Genomic DNA, 18,403 nt, shown 5'->3' with positions numbered 1-18,403 from the left:
GGGAGCTGCGCTCCAGCCTTGTCATTTGCTGGGGGTGGGTGGCGGTGCCCAAGGAAGTGAACTTATTTTGTTCCTTCACAAAGACTGAACCAGGCTGTGCCTTTCACGCGAGGAGGTTGCAACCACGGACACCTCCTCGTCTGATGTATTGTGTGTGCGAGGCAGCACCTCAGGCCCAAGGCAATAATCATTTCACAGAAAATGCACCGCCCCGAGTGTCTTATTGCTGTGATGAAATGGAAATTTAAATAAAAGGTCGAACACGTGCGTTCAGTGGGAAGTATTGACATGGGTGTTACATCACCAGCAGCCAATCAGATAACTCCAGTCGTGTTTATACTTCTACAACCACCTTGTGAGTATTACAGTATGTCATAACGTTATAAATATTAGGCAGGGTTTTCCCCAAGAGTGGGGAGGAGTCTGCTTATACAGACGCTGCGTGCGACTCCGAAGATCGTGTGTGTAAAGGCAAGAATTGATTTGTAAGACTTGTTTTTTTTAACTGTTTACACTGCATTTGGAATTTAGAATGATTAGAAGAACAGATGGAGCTGGAAATGAAACTCTTACAGTAATAATCGTAGTCAAGTTTTTCAGAAGATTTTCCATCTTAGAGCCCTTATACTCCTATTTAAAATTTTTTAATATGCTAAATTTAGCAAAATCTAAAGTGCTTAGATTCATTTTACTATTTTGAAATGTGAAACAAACTTGTAAAAACACAAGAAGAAAAAATAAAAGGAAAAGCAAAAAAACCAAGAAGTGTGAAATCTTAAATTATTTTTATTCAAATATATTTCAGGTTAAAAAAAGATTTTCAAACTATGGAGGAGCTTTTTACTCTTTTAAGAAATATAATAAGAGGACTAAATGAAACAGTGTATGTAACCTTAAAAATAACTCAGTAAATTAAAAATTAAAAAATATATATTAAAAGTTTAATCACAAACTAATGTAAAATATGTTCAAGATAATTATTGAGTGGGAAAAAATGATATGTTACTTCTTACATTAATATATGTCAAGACATGCATGGGGAAAAAATACAAACTCTACAGTTGTAGATTATCCTGTGTTAGAGATTTTAATCTTCTACATTACATATTAATGAAAATTGTGTATGTTTAATAAAGAGCATGTGTTACAATTTTTAGGTTCTCTAGTCTTGTGATTCAGAAATTTTTTCTTTTAAAATAACGTTTAAAGCTTTGAATATACCATGTGGGATATGGAATATGCTATGTTTTTCAAGATTAACTTTAATGAAAAAGCCAGATTTTCCCAGACATAAAATACCATTTGTCTTTATATATATATATATATTTTTTTTTTTTTTTTTTTTTGCGGTACGCGGGCCTCTCACTGTTGTGACCTCTCCCATTGCGGAGCACAGGCTCCGGACGCACAGGCTCAGTGGCCATGGCTCACGGGCCCAGCCGCTCCACGGCATGTGGGATCTTCCCGGACCGGGGTACGAACCAGTGTCCCCTGCATCAGCAGGCGGACTCTCAACCACTGCGCCACCAGGGAAGCCCTGTCTTAATTTTTTTTTTTTTTTTTTTTTTTTTGCGGTACGCGGGCCTCTCACTGTTGTGGCCTCTCCCGTTGTGGAGCCCAGGCTCCGGACGCGCAGGCTCAGCGGCCATGGCTCACGGGCCCAGCCGCTCCGCGGCATGTGGGATCTTCCCGGACCGGGGCACAAACCCGTGGCCCCTGCATCGGCAGGCGGACTCTCAACCACTGCGCCACCAGGGAAGCCCCTGTCTTAATATTTTTAAATGGACTAAACACATGCATGCACAACCAGACTCATATGTTATTGATTATATAGATTTAGTCAAAACAACTTTCACTTGATTCACTGTAATTTTGGTATCTGTAAAAATGAGCAGTGTTGTATATCAAACAAAAAATGTGACTTCTGCCTTATAGATGAAATGTAATTTTAATGTAAGGAATGATGATACTAACTTGCCACAAAAAGATTTTGGCTTTGAGTTTTTTTTTTCAGTAATGATCATATTGCCACCTGTCCATATTGTCACCTGGCCACCAGTGATCAACAGCTTGAAATTCCAATATAGGTCCTCAGGTTGGTACAGTTTGTGGTTTTTTTTTTTTTTTTTTTTTTTACCGTACGCGGGCCTCTCACTGTTGTGGCCTCTCCCGTTGCCGAGCACAGGCTCCGGACATGCAGGCTCAGCGGCCATGGCTCACAGGCCCAGCCGCTCCGTGGCATGTGGGATCTTCCCGGACCGGGGCACGAACCCGTGTCCCCTGCATCGGCAGGCGGACTCTCAACCACTGCACCACCAGGGGAGCCCCAGTTTGTGGGTTTTTAAAAAATTTTGTCCAGCTTTGTTTTAGTTGGAAAGTTTAGGACAGTGGAATCTATGATGACCTAATTTGTACGTTGGAGAAATGAGAGGATTCTGCCTGCTTGACTGTATGTATTATGTGCTTCCATGTAATATATGGAAGAATGTTATAATAATACTGTGCTTTGTCCTTAATACATTTTTTAAAATTCCAGGCACTTTGCAAATAAATATATATACACTATTTATTCAATTTTAACCACCACTGCCTCCTCCATAAAAGGAGGGAACAGTTACTGAAGTTAATTGCTTATCTAGGGTTAAGGTGATGGGAAGTAAAATGTACTTAAGAATTTTAAATTTTCAACTTTAAAGATTATTTTCATTCCCATACTGTTAAATTCATATCTTTGCTTCTTTTCATCGTATATGCCTAGTACATAGTAGGCAATATATAAGTTTATGCTAGTATTATTATTTTTGCTGATTCCGATAGCACCAGAATCACCAGAAATGCTTGAATCCATAAAGTTGTTAATTGTGTCCGAACTGTATTTTTCTCAGACATATATCTTACCTTGTATTTTGTAAAATTCACATCATCTTCTGTCTGGAATTATGTTTAAACATGCACCAATGAGGAATGAACAACACTAGATTCAAGTGGTACAGATAAATGACTTAAATTCTAGGGCCACTGACCGCCTAACAGCCAAACAGTGGGAGTGTGTGGTGTATGTGTATGTATTTATATTTTTATCATTTTATATGTATAAATATATACTCAGGTGTCTTCTTCTAAACCCTGAAGGAAGATCGAATCAGAAACAAAGTTCAAGAGGATAGTAATCCACAAATGGCTACGAAAACCCTGTACAAGGGAACTTTGAGTAACAAAAGGGGATCTCCTGTTCTGTAAATGGAGTTTTTAAGAATTCCCCCACCCCTTCCAGCCTCCTAGCAGCAAGCCAGGATCTGTTCTCCCCTCTAGCCCCTATATTTACTGTTGGGGTTCTACCATATTTAAGGGGATTCCCCCTTATGCTTACCAGGGGAACCCCTTCAGAATGGGGCACCCCCCAACCAATTTGTCCCCTAATTTCACTTTAGGCTATGTGGAACTGCTGCAGGTTACCTTGATAACTCTTCCACTGTAACTCTGTGATGAGGCTGAGCTCCTAGACCTGGTTCAGCTGATTTATGACAGTCGAACTTGACTGTCCTTTATTGCCTTGGTAAAGGCACTTTGCCTCTGTCAGCACTTTGCCTCTTTAGGTTCTAGGGACAATGGTCTGTGATTCCGTCTGTGGCACTGACATGAGTCATCCACCGGAATAAAGTACCTGAGAATAGAGACTCTGTATTATTCACTCTTATTCTCCCCTACCCCTGCACCAACCCAGCACAAAGTAGACAATTAATAAATGTTTACTGGATAATCATCTTCCCTTGCAATCTGTTTTGGTAGGCCACTTTTTTCTTTTGTTTCTTCTTTCCCTTAGATAATTAAAAATACTCTTTTTAAAGATATTGACCTACCATTTCCATTGCATTTACATTAAAAGCAGCAATAATCATATAACACACGATGGGTTCCATCTTTTTTTTCCTTAAAAAGAAGGAAATCCTGCCATTTGCAGCAACATGGATGGACCTTGAGGACATTATGCTAAGTGAAATAAGCCAGACACAAAGGGAAAAATACTATGTGATGCCACCTATGTGAGGAATCTAGTCAAACTCATAGAAGCAGAAGGTGGAATGGTGGTTGCCAGGGCTGGGAGGAGAGGGAAATAAGAGGTATTAGTCAAAGGGTACAGTTTCACTTATACAAGATGAATAGTCTTAGAGATCTACTGTATAGCATAGTGCCTATAGTTAACCATACTGTACCGTACACTTCAAATTTGGGGAAGAGGATAGATCTTAAGTGTCCTATCACAAAAAAAATCAGTAAACACACTGGGCTGTAGGAAACTTTGGGAGATGATGGATACATTTATGGCATAGGTAGTAGTAATGGTTTCATAAGTGTATACTTATCTCCAAACTCATCAAATTGTGTACATTAAATATGTACTGCTTTTCATATGTCAATCATACCTCAATAAAGAGGCTTAAGCAAAAACAATGATAATCATGGAGTTGAATATAAATAATATTAGCACCATTTTCTATGTTGCTTACAGTGAATTACAATTTACACAACTTCCTTGTGAGTTAAATCGGGGTAGGTATTATTATCTTCATTCAACAGATGAGAATACCCAAGTACGAAAAGGTTAATTCACTTGCTTAAATTATTGTCATTGCTTAAGTTATTGGATGAGGCAAAATTTGCCTTTGCAAGTTGAAGACAAGGATAATGCTCTCTAGTCTAAGGCCCCCTTCGCTACTAAAACACAAATAACACACTTAACGATGTTGTATCTGCATAATTGTAGGCTACACTAAATTTTAAATATTTTTATTGTTCAAATACTCTCATAGAAGAAAAGAAAAAGAAAAAAGGTCATCAGTGCACAGAACTAACCACTACTGTGCAAATACAGTCGTCTTTTTTTGTGCCTAGCCAAAAAGTTTTTTTGGTGTTTATGAATTGGACTTAGCATATTTCTGCTTTTAGTTTTTAATATGTTTTAATATGATTAAAATTTTTTTGTATTTTAATGGATATAGATATACCATAATTGATTTAACCAGTCTTGCATTGTTGAACATTTCATTGTTTACAGTTTTGGGTTTTTTGCCATTATAAATAACTCTTTAGTGAGTATCCTTGAAACTAAAACTTTGTATCTTATTCCTTTAGGATAAATTCTAAAAGGGGAATTTCTGGCAAAGGGAATGAACATTTTATAAAGTCCTATTAGTATCACCTGATTGCCCTCCAGAAATGTTCTCAAAGGTGTAAAAAGTACCGAAAGAAAATGTTATTAGGGAGGTATTTTTATAATACTGGGGAGTGAAAGACCTAGTTCTAAGCAGAATACACTGGCCAGAAACCTTAAAGGAAAAGATTGTCAGAACTGACTATATAAATTATAAAACTTTTGTTTTCCAAAGATGTAATAAAGATTTTTTTGGAGTGAACTAGGAAAAAGAAATAGGGATATATATGACAGAAAGAGGCTTAATATCACTGATATCCAAAGGGCTCTCATAAATCAATAAGATAAACACATATCTAGTAGAAGAAAAAGAAATATGCAAAGGACATGTATTAGAAAATCACAGAAGAGAAAATACAAGTGGCTAGTAAACTTATGAAAAGACGTGCAGATCTGGCCAATAATCAGAGAAATGTGCATTAAAAACACCAGGAGATGAAATTTTTTAACCCATCAGAGGTATAGGAAAATGAATACAATTGAGAATGGGGATAGGAACAACTTTTCTGGTAGGCTATTTGGCTATAGGTATCAAAATATAAAATGTGTATATAACTTTTTACTCAGCAACTTCAGTTCTAGGAATTTATCCTGGACAAGTATTAAAATGTCTGTGCAAGGATGCTCATTGAATCACAAGGATGTGTTTATAAGCCTAAAAATCTTGAGCTTCCATCAGTGTGGGGTTGTTTACATACCTTATGGCATGCCTATAATGAATTATTGAGCCATTAAAAAGGTTGATGTGATATTATGTAAGTCCAGGGCTTATTATTGAGTGAAAAAAGCAATATGTATATTAACAGATATAACAGCAATAATTAATGCAATTAATAGCTACTGAGCACCTACTTTGTTAAGTACTGGGCATATATTCGTTACTGAACAAAACAGCCATGCTCCCAAGAGCGTATATATACGTTTGTATGTGACTACAAGCATAAAAAGTAGTTTAAAAGGATGTACTTTCCATACTGTCTTATACTGATATTATAATTTATATTGAGTATATAATCCAAAAAATAAAGCTGTTTTCGGTTTTGGGGGAAAAGTTAACTTTGATGATATGTTTTTCCCCAGGTCTTCTGGAAAATACTGTTCTTTCTTCTTTTTCTCCATGTATCGTGAACCAACTGTGCCCTGGCCCCCAAAAATAAACACAAAGATTTAAAAGATAAAAACCAGTGATTCTTTTCTTAGAAAATTCTAAATCCCTTTAAAACATGATTTATATTTCAAAAGCTTGTGTTTACATGCATATGTTCAGGGTAGCATCTATCTCACTAAACCATACATTCTAGCCCTGCCCTCTAATCCATTCTTACTGTGAAGCCAGTAATCTTTTTAAAATGTCAATCTGATTTTATCACCCCACCCACATTAAAACCCTACAAAAGTTTTAATTTTCTGTTGGTCTACATATCAAAACACTTTAAAGCCCTGCAGAGCCCAGCAAGTCTGGCTGCCTTCCACCTCTCCAGGCTCTCCTTCTTCCTCTAACCCTCTCCTCCAGAAGCTAGCCTCCTTCTGTCCTTCAGGTTTGCTTTGAGCCCTGTCTGGCCTTTGAACTGTTCCCTGTCTATAATGCTCTTCCTTCCCTTTTTCTAATGAACCCACATTCATTCTTTTTTTTTTTATATAAATTGATTGATTTTTCTGGGTGCATTGGGTCTTTGTTGCTGCATGTGGGCTTACTCTAGTTGTGGCGAGCAGGGGCTACTCTTCATTGCAGTGCGTGGGCTTCTTATTGCTGTGGCTTCTCTTGTTGCGCAGCACGGGCTCTAGGCGCGCGGGCTTCAGTAGTTGCAGCACGTGGGCTCAGTAGTTGTGGCTCGCGGGCTCTAGAACACAGGCTCAGTAGTTGTGGCACACGGACTTAGTTGCTCCATGGCATGTGGGATTTTCCCAGACCAGGGCTGGAACCCGTATCCCCTGCATTGGCAGGTGGATTCTTAAACCACTGTGCCACCAGGGAAGTCCCCCCACATTCATTCTTACATCACTTCCTCAGGGCAGCTTTCTCTGACCACCCACACTCCCCAACATTCAAATATCCTGTTGCAGATTCTCCCAGCACTTTTTCCTCTCCTTCACAGCACTTGTGGCAACAGCCGTTTTTAAACATGTCAAAATTGCAGTTTTTATTTTTGTATATATATATATATATTTGTATATATATATATTTTTTTTTTTTTTGCCACACCCTGCAGCTTGCGGGGTCTTAGTTCCCAAGCCAGAGATCAAACCCGTGCCCCCTGCATTGGGAGTGCAGAGTCTTAACCACTGGACTGCCAGGGAAGTCCAAAATTGCAGTTTTTAAATGTGTATGATTATTTGAATATTGCATACTCCGCTAACAGACTGATAGCTCCATGCAAGCAAGGACCATTTCTGGGTTTGCTCAATATTGTATTTCCAGCATCTAGAAACAGTGACTATGACATAGCATACAATCAGGAAGGATTTGTTAAATGAATCAATATATGAATGTGCAGATTGACAGGCACTAGGTACACACAACCTTGAACTTTCAACAAAAGACTAAAACAGAGTTTTACTGAATAAACTAGTAGAATAGAAATATGTTATGGTAGGTTTTAAGTGTTGATAATATTTGCATGTTATACAATGTAAGGCATTTCCATAAAATATGTAGTTGTAGAAAGGTTGTTTTGAAATTTTTTTTAATTAAAGCTAGTGCATAAAAATTCCAATTTCAACTACTACGTCATTAAAAATTCACACAAAACCGCTTTATCTGTGACGTTATGCTTTTTTTTTTGGCTGCATGGGGTGTTCGTTGCTGTGCATGGGCTTTCTCTAGTTGCGGAGAGCGGCGGCTACTCTTCGTTGCGGTGCGCGGGCTTCTCATTGTGGTGGCTTCTCTTGTTGCGGAGCACGGGCTCTAGACCGCAGGCTCAGTAGTTGTGGCGCACAGGCTTAGTTGCTCCGCAGCGTGTGGGATCTTTGCAGACCAGGGCTTGAACCTGTGTCCCCTGCGTTTGCCGGTGGATTCTTAACCACTGTGCCACCAGGGAAGCCCCTGAAGTTATGCTTTTAAATTCTATATTTAATGATAGCTAACCCTTTTGTGATTGCAGTGTCTATATTCTAATTAATCACAAAAACGAGTTAGTTCACTCTATTCTCAGAGAGAGGAAGTAAAAAGTAAAATGCCTCCTTTGTATATATGAGTTGCACAAAAATAGATTCTTTTTACAATATGAATTTTTATATAGGCTTCAAAGGATGAGAACTATGGAGTAGAGGAGGAGGTTGATACTTATTTTTATTGAAAACTGAATTATTAAAACCACATATAGAATACTGATTTTTGTAGGAGTTCCATCCCAAATATTTAGTTTACAGATACTGTTTGATTCACAGATTCATGTTCCTGCTAGGCTGATTAACTAGGCTCTATTCAGTAGCCATAGATTCCACAGTAACCCACCTTTTTCATAAATTTGCAAATGCAAACCAATTACCTTCAGAAGGACCAGGTGAGAAAACACGGAAGACAGAAAGATGGCCAGGCCGTAAAGGTACAGTGTCATGAAGAAATACCCTAAAGCAGGACTTTCTACATAACTCCAGGCAATAACTTCATAGGAGGCTTACATTCTGAATAACGTAACTCCTTTCTCCCAGAATTTGAAGGTCATGTCAAGGTCAGAAAATACCACACTTTGAAACTAAAGCTGAGAGAATCAATATCAATCATGAGATCGGTCTTTACAGAAGAAACATACCATCCCAAAGTGGTGATTAGGGTATCTTCCATGTGTTCAAGATTGAGGGTACATCTCAGGATTGGAATGTAACTGCTTCAAAGAAAACACTTAATACTTTCAGGTCTAGTCCAGTGCCCTTCAAACTGGGGTGTGCTTAGCCCTGGAGGTATACACAGAATTTCCAAGGGATATGTGAGCACATAGATGGTTTTTTGATATAATAAGCTGTCAGGCTTTCAACTTCCATATGCATTCATTTTTCAAAACTGAACTGCTGGAGAATGTTCCTCTCAAGCTGGTTTTCCTTTCCCACCTCCCTTTTCACAATAACCTTTCTTCCACTTCACCAAAAGAGGCAAGCGGTCCGCCCATCACTGATCTTCCTGTTTTACCTTGCCCAAGGATGGAAAAAGAGCACCAGAGACAAATAGAGAAAGTAAATGTCATAATTATTTGGTAGCTACGCTTTTGCAGCTCTAATAGATTCCAGCTTTTACTTTCATCAAAACTCAATAAGGCCCTAATTGAAGTGTCAGTTGATCATTAAAAATAATTTTCAACGATAGATCACTAGGGGTTTTTTGCATATATCTTGGAAGGAGTTTAAAGAATTTTGTGATGTAGTTGAAACAAAACCCTTTCTATTCCCATCATCCATATTTTTTTGTGAACAAATGTCCTCAGTACGTATTCAAAAAAAGAAGAACATTTTCACTGTAGAACACAATGTTTTTTTGGTTGCACTGCTCGGCTTGTGGGGATCTTATTTCCCCGACCAGGGATCGAACCCATGCTCCCTGCAGTGGAAGCACCGAGTCCTAACCACTGGACTGCCAGGGAATTCCCTAGAAAACAAATTCTTGGCACATTAATTAGTTGAAAAAAACTCAGCTAATTAAGGAATGTATTTCCAGTAAATGTTTATGTCATATTTAATATCAATATATTTATGTTCCTTTGACCAGATATGCACTAATAATTATAATGGTAACTCATTTCAGGATATTTTATAACATTTAGCGTCATAGAAATTTTTAAAATTAAATTGATAATAGACTTCTGAGTATAAATATTATAAAACTCTGTGGGGAAGTAGAATGGAAATAAAGGAATAATGTAGATTTTCCATCTGTGTGTTCATGTATTTTTTTAATGAGATCTTTCTTCCTTCTTTTTTTTTTTTTTTTTTTTTTTTGGCTGCATGGCATGCGGGATCTTAGTTCCCCAACCAGGGATCCAACCGGTGCCCCCTGCCGTGGAAGCACGGAATCTTAACCACTGGATCGCCAGGGAAGTCCCATTAGATTTTTCTTTTAATTGAAGTATAGTTGATTTACAATACTCAAATGTACAACAGAGTGATTCACAATTTTTTAAGATTATACTCCATTTATAGTTATTATAGGGCTTCCCTGGTGGTGCAGTGGTTAAGAATCCGCCTGCCAATGCAGGGAACACGGGGTTGAGTCCTAGTCCGGGAAGATCCCACATGCCGCGGAGCAAATAAGCCCGTGCACCACAACTACTGAGGATGTGCTCTAGAGCTCTCGAGCCACAGCTAATGAAGCCTGCACGCGTAGAGCCCCGTGCTCTGCAACGGGAGAAGCCACCGCAATGTGAAGCCCACGTACCACAACAAAGAGTAGCCCCCGCTCACTGCAACTAGAGAAAGCCTGCGTGCAGTAACAAAGGCACAACTCAGCCAAAAATAAAGAAAAGAAAATAAATAAATGATAGTTATTATAAAATATTGGCTATATTTCTTGTGTTGTATGAGCATGTATTGATATATTTTTTAAATTTTTTGGCTACCTTGGGTCTTCATTGCTGCTCATGGGCTTTCTCTAGCTGCAGCGAGCAGGGGCTACTCTTCGTTGTGGTGCACAGGCCTCTCATTGCAGTGGTTTCTCATGTTGCAGAGCACAGGCTTTAGGCGTGAGGGCTTCAGTAGTTGTGGCATGCAGGCTCAGTAGTTGTAGCTCTTGGGCTCTAGAGTGCGGGCTCAGTAGGTGTGACACACAAGCTTAGTTGCCCAATGACATGCGGGATCTTCCCGGACCAGGGATTGAACCTGTGCCCCCTGCACTGGCAGGCAGATTCTCAACCGCTGCACCACCAGAGAAGTCCCCAGTAGAGATATTTTTAAGTGAATGATTGTGGGTATCAAATAAATATGGTGTAAAGATTCCATTGATTGGATTTTCTAAGAAGATATAATTGTATTTTTTAGTGTCAATATTTACAACATGCCAGAAATGACATTCATTACAACAATTTGAACTTACAAGGAAAATATCTCAGATGCTACCTTAAGAATGCATAAAAGGAGGGCTTCCCTGGTGGTGCAGTGGTTAAGAATCCGCCTGCCAATTAAGGGGACATGGGTTTGAGCCCTGGTCCGGGAAGATCCCACATGCCGCGGAGCAACTAAGCCCTTGCTCCACAACTACTGAGCCCTCGCACCACAACTACTGAAGCCCGCACACCTAGAGCCCATGCTCCGCAACAAGAGAAGCCACCACAATGAGAAGCCCACACACCCCAACAAAGAGTAGCCCCCGCTCGCTGCAACTAGAGAAAGCCCGCCTGCAGCAGTGAAGACCCAACACAGCCAAAAATAAATAAAAAATAAAAAAAAAAAGAATGCATAAAAGGGTAATTAATTCTTCAAAATTATTTTGGGGAGGACACTGAACTATTTCAGCATTTCCCAAATGCTATTTTTCACCAGTTGGTGGTAAAATGAAAAATAAATACAACCTACAGAACTTTTCGTAAAGTTAAATTTGTTCAGTTTAAGACTGTTGATTATTCTGAAATTATATCATTTCTGATGTTTTAAGCTTAAGGTATATATTTTGAAATTAAGATGTTAACAGATGGTAGCTTTTTTTTAATGCTCTTTATTGCTCCCCAAAATAGTTAAAAAAAATTTTTTACTAACTCACAAAATTCAGAACTCTGAGAGAACCACTGGTCTAACAGAATGTAAAGGGGAATATTTTATAAAACAGAATATTCTGGAATTGTTGAGGAATTGAGACAGCCAATTTACCACCTAGTTTAATGGACACAGCAACAAGCATTTTAAAGTTGTTTTTTTCCTACTGCCTGCCAAACACTAGAATTTAATAGATAAAGAAGATTGTCCCAACCCCCAAGAAACTCACATTTCAGTGAGGGAGATTAATATGTAAATTAACAATTATAACAGTTAAGTATTGATAGGGATATGTACAAAACGCTATGAAAACATGGAGGATAGAATGACTGAAAAATTGAATTGCTAAGGAATATAGATCCTTGAGCAGGGTTTTGAAATATAGATATGAATGTCGCCAAAATGAAAGGAAATTTATCATAAAAGTAAGGAAATTTTTAGTCGTTCAGTGTGTGTGGACTATAAAAATGCTTGAAGTGAGATTTGAAAAGAAAGGAGGGGGAAAGATCAATAAATAGTTTGTATTTTTTCCTGAAAGCAATGGGGAGAATGAAAGTTTTTAAGCAAGGAAATGACTAAATCGGATACTTTTTTTAAATCTATTTATTTATTTTGGCTGCGTTGAGTCTTCGTTGCTGTGCGCGGGGCTTTCTCTAGTTGCGGTGAGCCAGGGCCACTCTTCGTTGCGTTGCGCGGGCTTCTTATTGCAGTGGATTCTCTTGTTGCATGCAGAGCACAGGCTCTAGGCGCGCGGGCTTCAGCAGCCGTGGCATGCAGGCTCTAGAGCCCAGTCTCAGCAGCCATGGCGCATGGGCTTAGTTGCTCCGAGGCATGTGGGATCTTCCCAGATGAGGGCTCGAACCCGTGTCCCCTGCATTGGCAGGCGGATTCTTAACCACTGCGCCACCAGGGAAGCTCTGGATACTTCTTAATAACATTTAATTCCTAATTGTCGCTCATCCAAAAATCTGATCTTTAATTGGGCCTTTTATGTAGTCATCCACTAGGAAGAAATTCCCTTAGTAAATGAAATGGGTTATCCTGCCAGATAAATGTTCCATTGAAAAACAGTGAATTGGCAGTCTCTTCTAAATTTGATTGGTTTGAGGTAGTGTCCAAAATCTCATAGATTTTAAATATAGCAATCAAGCCCAGTTTGGGGATGCCCATACCTGAGCTGGAGATCTGAGGTATTATTGAGATCTAGTTATTGCCACCTCTTGAAGTCCTGCCTGAGAAGCTAATAAGACTTCTAACGACATCCTGTACAGTACCCTGAAGAGTACATACCTATCAGCCTCCCACCTCTCAGGTATACTGAGAATTCCACAGTCACACTGGCAATAATTTCATAAAAGATAGTGTGATACTTTAAAAATCCTTAACACAACTTCCAGAAATGAAGATGAAATTCTTATAAACATATGCGATCAACTAACATAAAATTTGCCTCAAATTTTGAGTTATTGCTCTTGTAACAAGAGCCATTAAGAATAGCCATGCTGTCATACCTGTATTCTCATCTGGGTGGACCAGATGGTGCGGGCGGAGAAGGAAAAATCCCTAAGTACCTTTGCCTAGACAAGTAGTTGCACTGCTTACAGTTGCTCAGTAGTGTCATGGGCATGTATAAAGACGGTCAACATAAATGAGGTAACTTGTTTTCCTGTTGGTGCGATGAGAATCAAGTCACTAATTGTGGCTTGATGTGTTTTTTCACCGCTTTGAGATGTGTTTCCCAGGCCAGTCATAGTTAGTGTTGTACTGTGCAAAGTTATTATGCCTCACTGGTCAGTGAAACAATTAGACTCATTGAACAAGTACAATCCAGGTACAGCCTACTTTTTTCTTCTGTTTAAGTAACCCGACCTAACAACCGTGGGATTCTGTTGTTGACTCTTAAATATTTCAGGATTTTCAGGTTTGCTCAAGAGACATAAATGATCAATTTGTGATTCAGAGATTTCTTCCTTTTCACACGCTCAATAATGGTATTTTAGTTAATATGTTTACATCTACAAAGATATCCACAAATGATGGATAACAGTCACGCATGTAGTTTTACTGCCGAGGACTTCAGTGTTCATATTGTGAAACTTGGGAAAATCACCTAATATCTCTAGATCCTGTTTTACTCATTTGTAAAATGGAGCTAATAATAGAATGGTAGTAGCCTCATAACTCTGTTTTAAAAACGTAATGAGATAATATATGTAAAGCACTTAGCTCAGTGTGGGGCAAATATCAACCAATAAATTAACTTACTCAACTTTTCAAATACTTACTATGTGCCAGGTGCTATACTCAGTACTGGAGGTAAAATGGCGATTAAGAATAGACACAGTTCTTGCTTTCATGAAGCTTACAGTCTAATGGAATGGAGGAGGTTGGCAATCAGCTAATCATAAAATAAAAAGTAAAAAGAAGAGAGGGGGCAAGAAGGAGAAGAAGATGGTGCTTTTGGAACTTATAATAGAAAAATATGACTCAACTCCAGAGGGTGATTCGGAGCAGATTTCTCTGGGAAAGTGTCTCTTGAGCTGCTATCTGCAGGTTGATGAAGAGTTAATTCAGTGATATGGAGAAGAAAGATGGCTTTCCAGCCTGTGTCGAGGCCTGCAGAGGAATGGGCCACCAGAGGTTTGAAGGTTGGAAAGCAAGGCTGAGTGGCTGGAGAAGTTGAGGGAGGGGAGAGGGATGTGAGACAAGGTGGGTTTGAGATGAAGTGGGCGGGATCCATTGTGTAGCAGCTGTAAGTTTGTCTTTTTGATAAAAACAACGAGAAGCTGCTGAATGGCTTTTGAATGAGGTGGGAGGAAAGGGCAGCGTGAAGTACCATGATCAGGTTTGGATTTTGAGATCATCTTGGCTGTAGAATATGTATAGGAATAGGACCAGGGGAAATAGAGGCTATTACAAGAGATGATGAGGGAATTCCCCGGCAGTCCAGTGGTTAGGACTCTGCGCTTCCACTGTAGGGGGTATGGGTTCAGTCCCTGGTTGAGGAACTAAGATCCCACAAGCTGCATGGCATGGGCAAAATTTTAAAAGATGATGAAAGCTTGGACTGATCATGGTAAAGGTGGAGAGAACTGGACACATTTGAGAGATATTTAGGAGGGATAATTTATAGGAGTTGGTGATGGATTGGATATAGGGATTAAAAAGGAGCAAAGTGTTGGGGCCTCCCTGGTGGTGCAGTGGTTGAGCGTCTGCCTGCCGATGCAGGGGACACGGGTTCGTGCCCCGGTCCGGGAAGATCCCACATGCCGTGGAGTGGCTGGGTCCATGAGCCATGGCTGTTGAGCCTGTGCATCCGGAGCCTGTGCTCAGCAACGGGAGAGGCCACAACAGTGACAGGCCCAGGTACCGCAAAAAAAAAAAAAAAAAAAAAAAGGAGCAAAGTGTTGAGGATCACTCTTAGGCTTCTGACAGCATTCCCTGAGACAGTTAATGTCGGAAGGACAAAGTTTGGGGATAAAATTATGAATTCATTTTTTTGAAATTTGATTTTGAGGGTTTTTTTGGCTATTCATGGCTAGAGCACAGAGGATATATATGTATCATAAACAAGTATAATGTATACACACACACACATACACTACACATGTCATCTGCGTATAGGTGGTGACATTTTCACCCGTAAAGTGGGAATACTACACCTGCTTCATAGGAATGTTGTATGAGGAACATAAAGTACCTAAGCATATGTGAATGACTGTGCTGGGGTAACAGAGAGTAAGGAAATGGTACTTTGTCCAGTAGCGGAAGAGTAATATGGAAATGCCTGAGAAGATCCTACAAGGAGTATCAGACGAGCAGCATCCTGTATCCAGTGTGATGAGAATAGTCTGATATATACCACGTCCGAAGGTCACAAGATCTGTTGGTGGGCTACTTAACTCAGATGTTTTCTAAATAAGCAGTTATTGAATCTGAAGCCTGGAAGGCTCTTATTAATAATAACTTCAACATTAAAGTATTCAGAGGAAGCTTTCATGGAAATTCATGAACATTTATTGAGGGTCATGAGTCCAACGTGGTAAGGTCAGAGAAAAATCCCTGGAACTGAAGTGTAGAAGTTGACCATAAAAAGAAGTGAGAAAGTATGCTCTAGGAGGAGTGAAGAGTACAGAGACTTCAAAAAGCCCAGGTACATAAAAAGCACAGTGGGATGAAAGAAGTGAAATTATCTTGGAATTAATAACATTTGGGGAGTGACAGGAGATGATATTGGCTAGGTAAAGGGACCAAATGATGGAAAGCAAGTGAGTAATGGGACTCATTAAAAGATTGTAGTCAGGGACTTCTCTGATGGTGCAGTGGTTAAGAATCCGCCTGCCAATGCCGGAGACATGGGTTCGAGCCCTGGTCTGGGAAGATCTCACATGCCGCAGAGCAACTAAGCCCGTGCGCCACAACTACTGAGCCCGCGAGCCGCAACTACTGAAGCCCACATGCCTAGAGCCCGTGCTCCACAACAAGAGAAGCCACCGCAATGAGTAGCCCGCGCACCACAACGAAGAGTAGTCCTTGCTCACCGCAACTAGAGAAAGCCTGAGTGCAGCAATGAAGACCCAAGGCAGCCAAAAATAAATAAATTAATTAATTAATTAAAAAAAAAAGATTGTAGGTAACGAAATGACATATTAGACTTATTTTTAGATAGAAATGTTCAGACCATCATATACACCAGAGAATGAAATTGGAGATACAGAGGTATCAGTTATGTTGCTATTGCGATAGAACAGGTGAAAGATAAAAGCCTGACGTCCAGGAGGTGCTTAGAAAGTAGTCTGGACTGGAAATATTTAGAGAGATATATTTGGTAATTGTCAGCTTATAATGGGTAATTAAAGTCAGAATAAATGAAATAAACTAAGGAGAACGTGTAAAGTGAGAAGAGATATAGAATTTAAAAAGAACCAGTGAGGGGCTTCCCTGGTGGCACAGTGGTTGAGAGTCCGCCTGCCGATGCAGGGGTCACAGGTTCGTGCCTCGGTCCGGGAAGATCCCACATGCCGCGGAGAGGCTGGGCCCGTGAGCCATGGCCGCGGAGCCTGCGCGTCCGGAGCCTGTGCTCCGCAACGGGAGAGGCCACAACAGTGAGAGGCCCGCACCGCAAAACAAACAAACAAACAAAAAAAAACAGTGAAATGGCATCATTTAAGGAACAGGTGCAAGAAGAGGATCCTGAGAAGGTCTCTCATCCAACAATGCTCATTCTCAAAAGTACTTCTTTGTATCTAACTTAGATCTGTCCTGCTGTAATCAATGTCTATTTCTTCTGTCCACTCTCTAGCTGAGACAGAAAGCAGCAGTTCATCATCTTGTGTATAACAACCCTTCCTTTGCTTGAATACTGTTATTAAGAAACCTGGTAGTCATCTCTAACTTAGGCTAAATAATTTCTAGCTCCTATTTTTCCAACCCTTTAATCATCTCTGTGACTCTGTTGAATCCCTTCCACTTTCTCCACAAACCTCTTTAACTTGCAGAATCCTTGGGCATTGTACTTTCGAGACTCACTCTGAGGATTATGGAAGAACTTTCTTAAATCTCTTATATGGTAACTTTATGTATCTCAATGTTATGCTTGGATCTGTTCCATGTGAAATACAGGATTTCTAGTAAACCAGTTATTGTGGCTATTTATGTCTAACTAGCTTGTATTTATTATTAACACTAAGTCCCTTTTGATTGTGATGTTTCAGAGACATAATTCTCAATACCCTGATGTGACCAGATGAAATAAGTTATCTGTCCCTGGTCTCATGGATATCAGTTTGGGCAGGAGGTAAAAGCTTTGTACTCCGTGTACTTGCATAGGATGACATAGATTAAGAGCATGTTGTTTTTCATCTCTCCTTTCTCGTTTACACTGTGAAATCAGATTAAACTCTAAATGTGAAGGAACCTCCCGTATTTCTCTTATCTCACATGTCTGTCTCCCTTACTCCACTGAGAACTCCTTGAAGGAAGAGCACAATTCTGATTAGCTTTATATTCTCAGCCCACTTTTTTTTTTTTTTTTTTGATGTGGGTGGGCGGTGCTGCACCACATGGCATGTGGGATCTTACTTCCCCGAGCAGGGATTGAACTCATGCCCCCTGCAGTGGAAGCACGGAATCTTAACCACTGGACCACCAGGGAAGTCCCTTAGCCCACTTTTTATCTCAAGGAAAATCACATTTGGTGCCTACCTTAAATCCGGTGTAGAAAAGGAAGGTCTTGACCAGCAATGGCCCTTGACTTCCATCTTGCTTGTCATTTCCAATTGATTAGTAGTAATTTACTTATTCCTGAGCAATGTGATTAGAAGGACTCTGAAGCAGAGTCCTGGATCATTAAAACCTGCTGTGGCCAACTGGAACTGTTGGGACTTAGAACTGTGAATTGCTCTAGCAAACTGTTTACTGTGGACATGGGAAATAGGAGAGGAGGCGTGGGTAGCCCATATTTGCCACTAAAGGCAATAACAGGACTATGCCTTCATTTCTATACAATGTCTTGGT

The sequence above is a fragment of the Leucopleurus acutus genome (assembly GCF_964270905.1).
Source record: "Leucopleurus acutus genome assembly, chromosome: 17".
In the NCBI taxonomy this organism is placed as follows: domain Eukaryota; kingdom Metazoa; phylum Chordata; class Mammalia; order Artiodactyla; family Delphinidae; genus Leucopleurus; species Leucopleurus acutus.
This window is presented reverse-complemented; position numbering follows the sequence as displayed.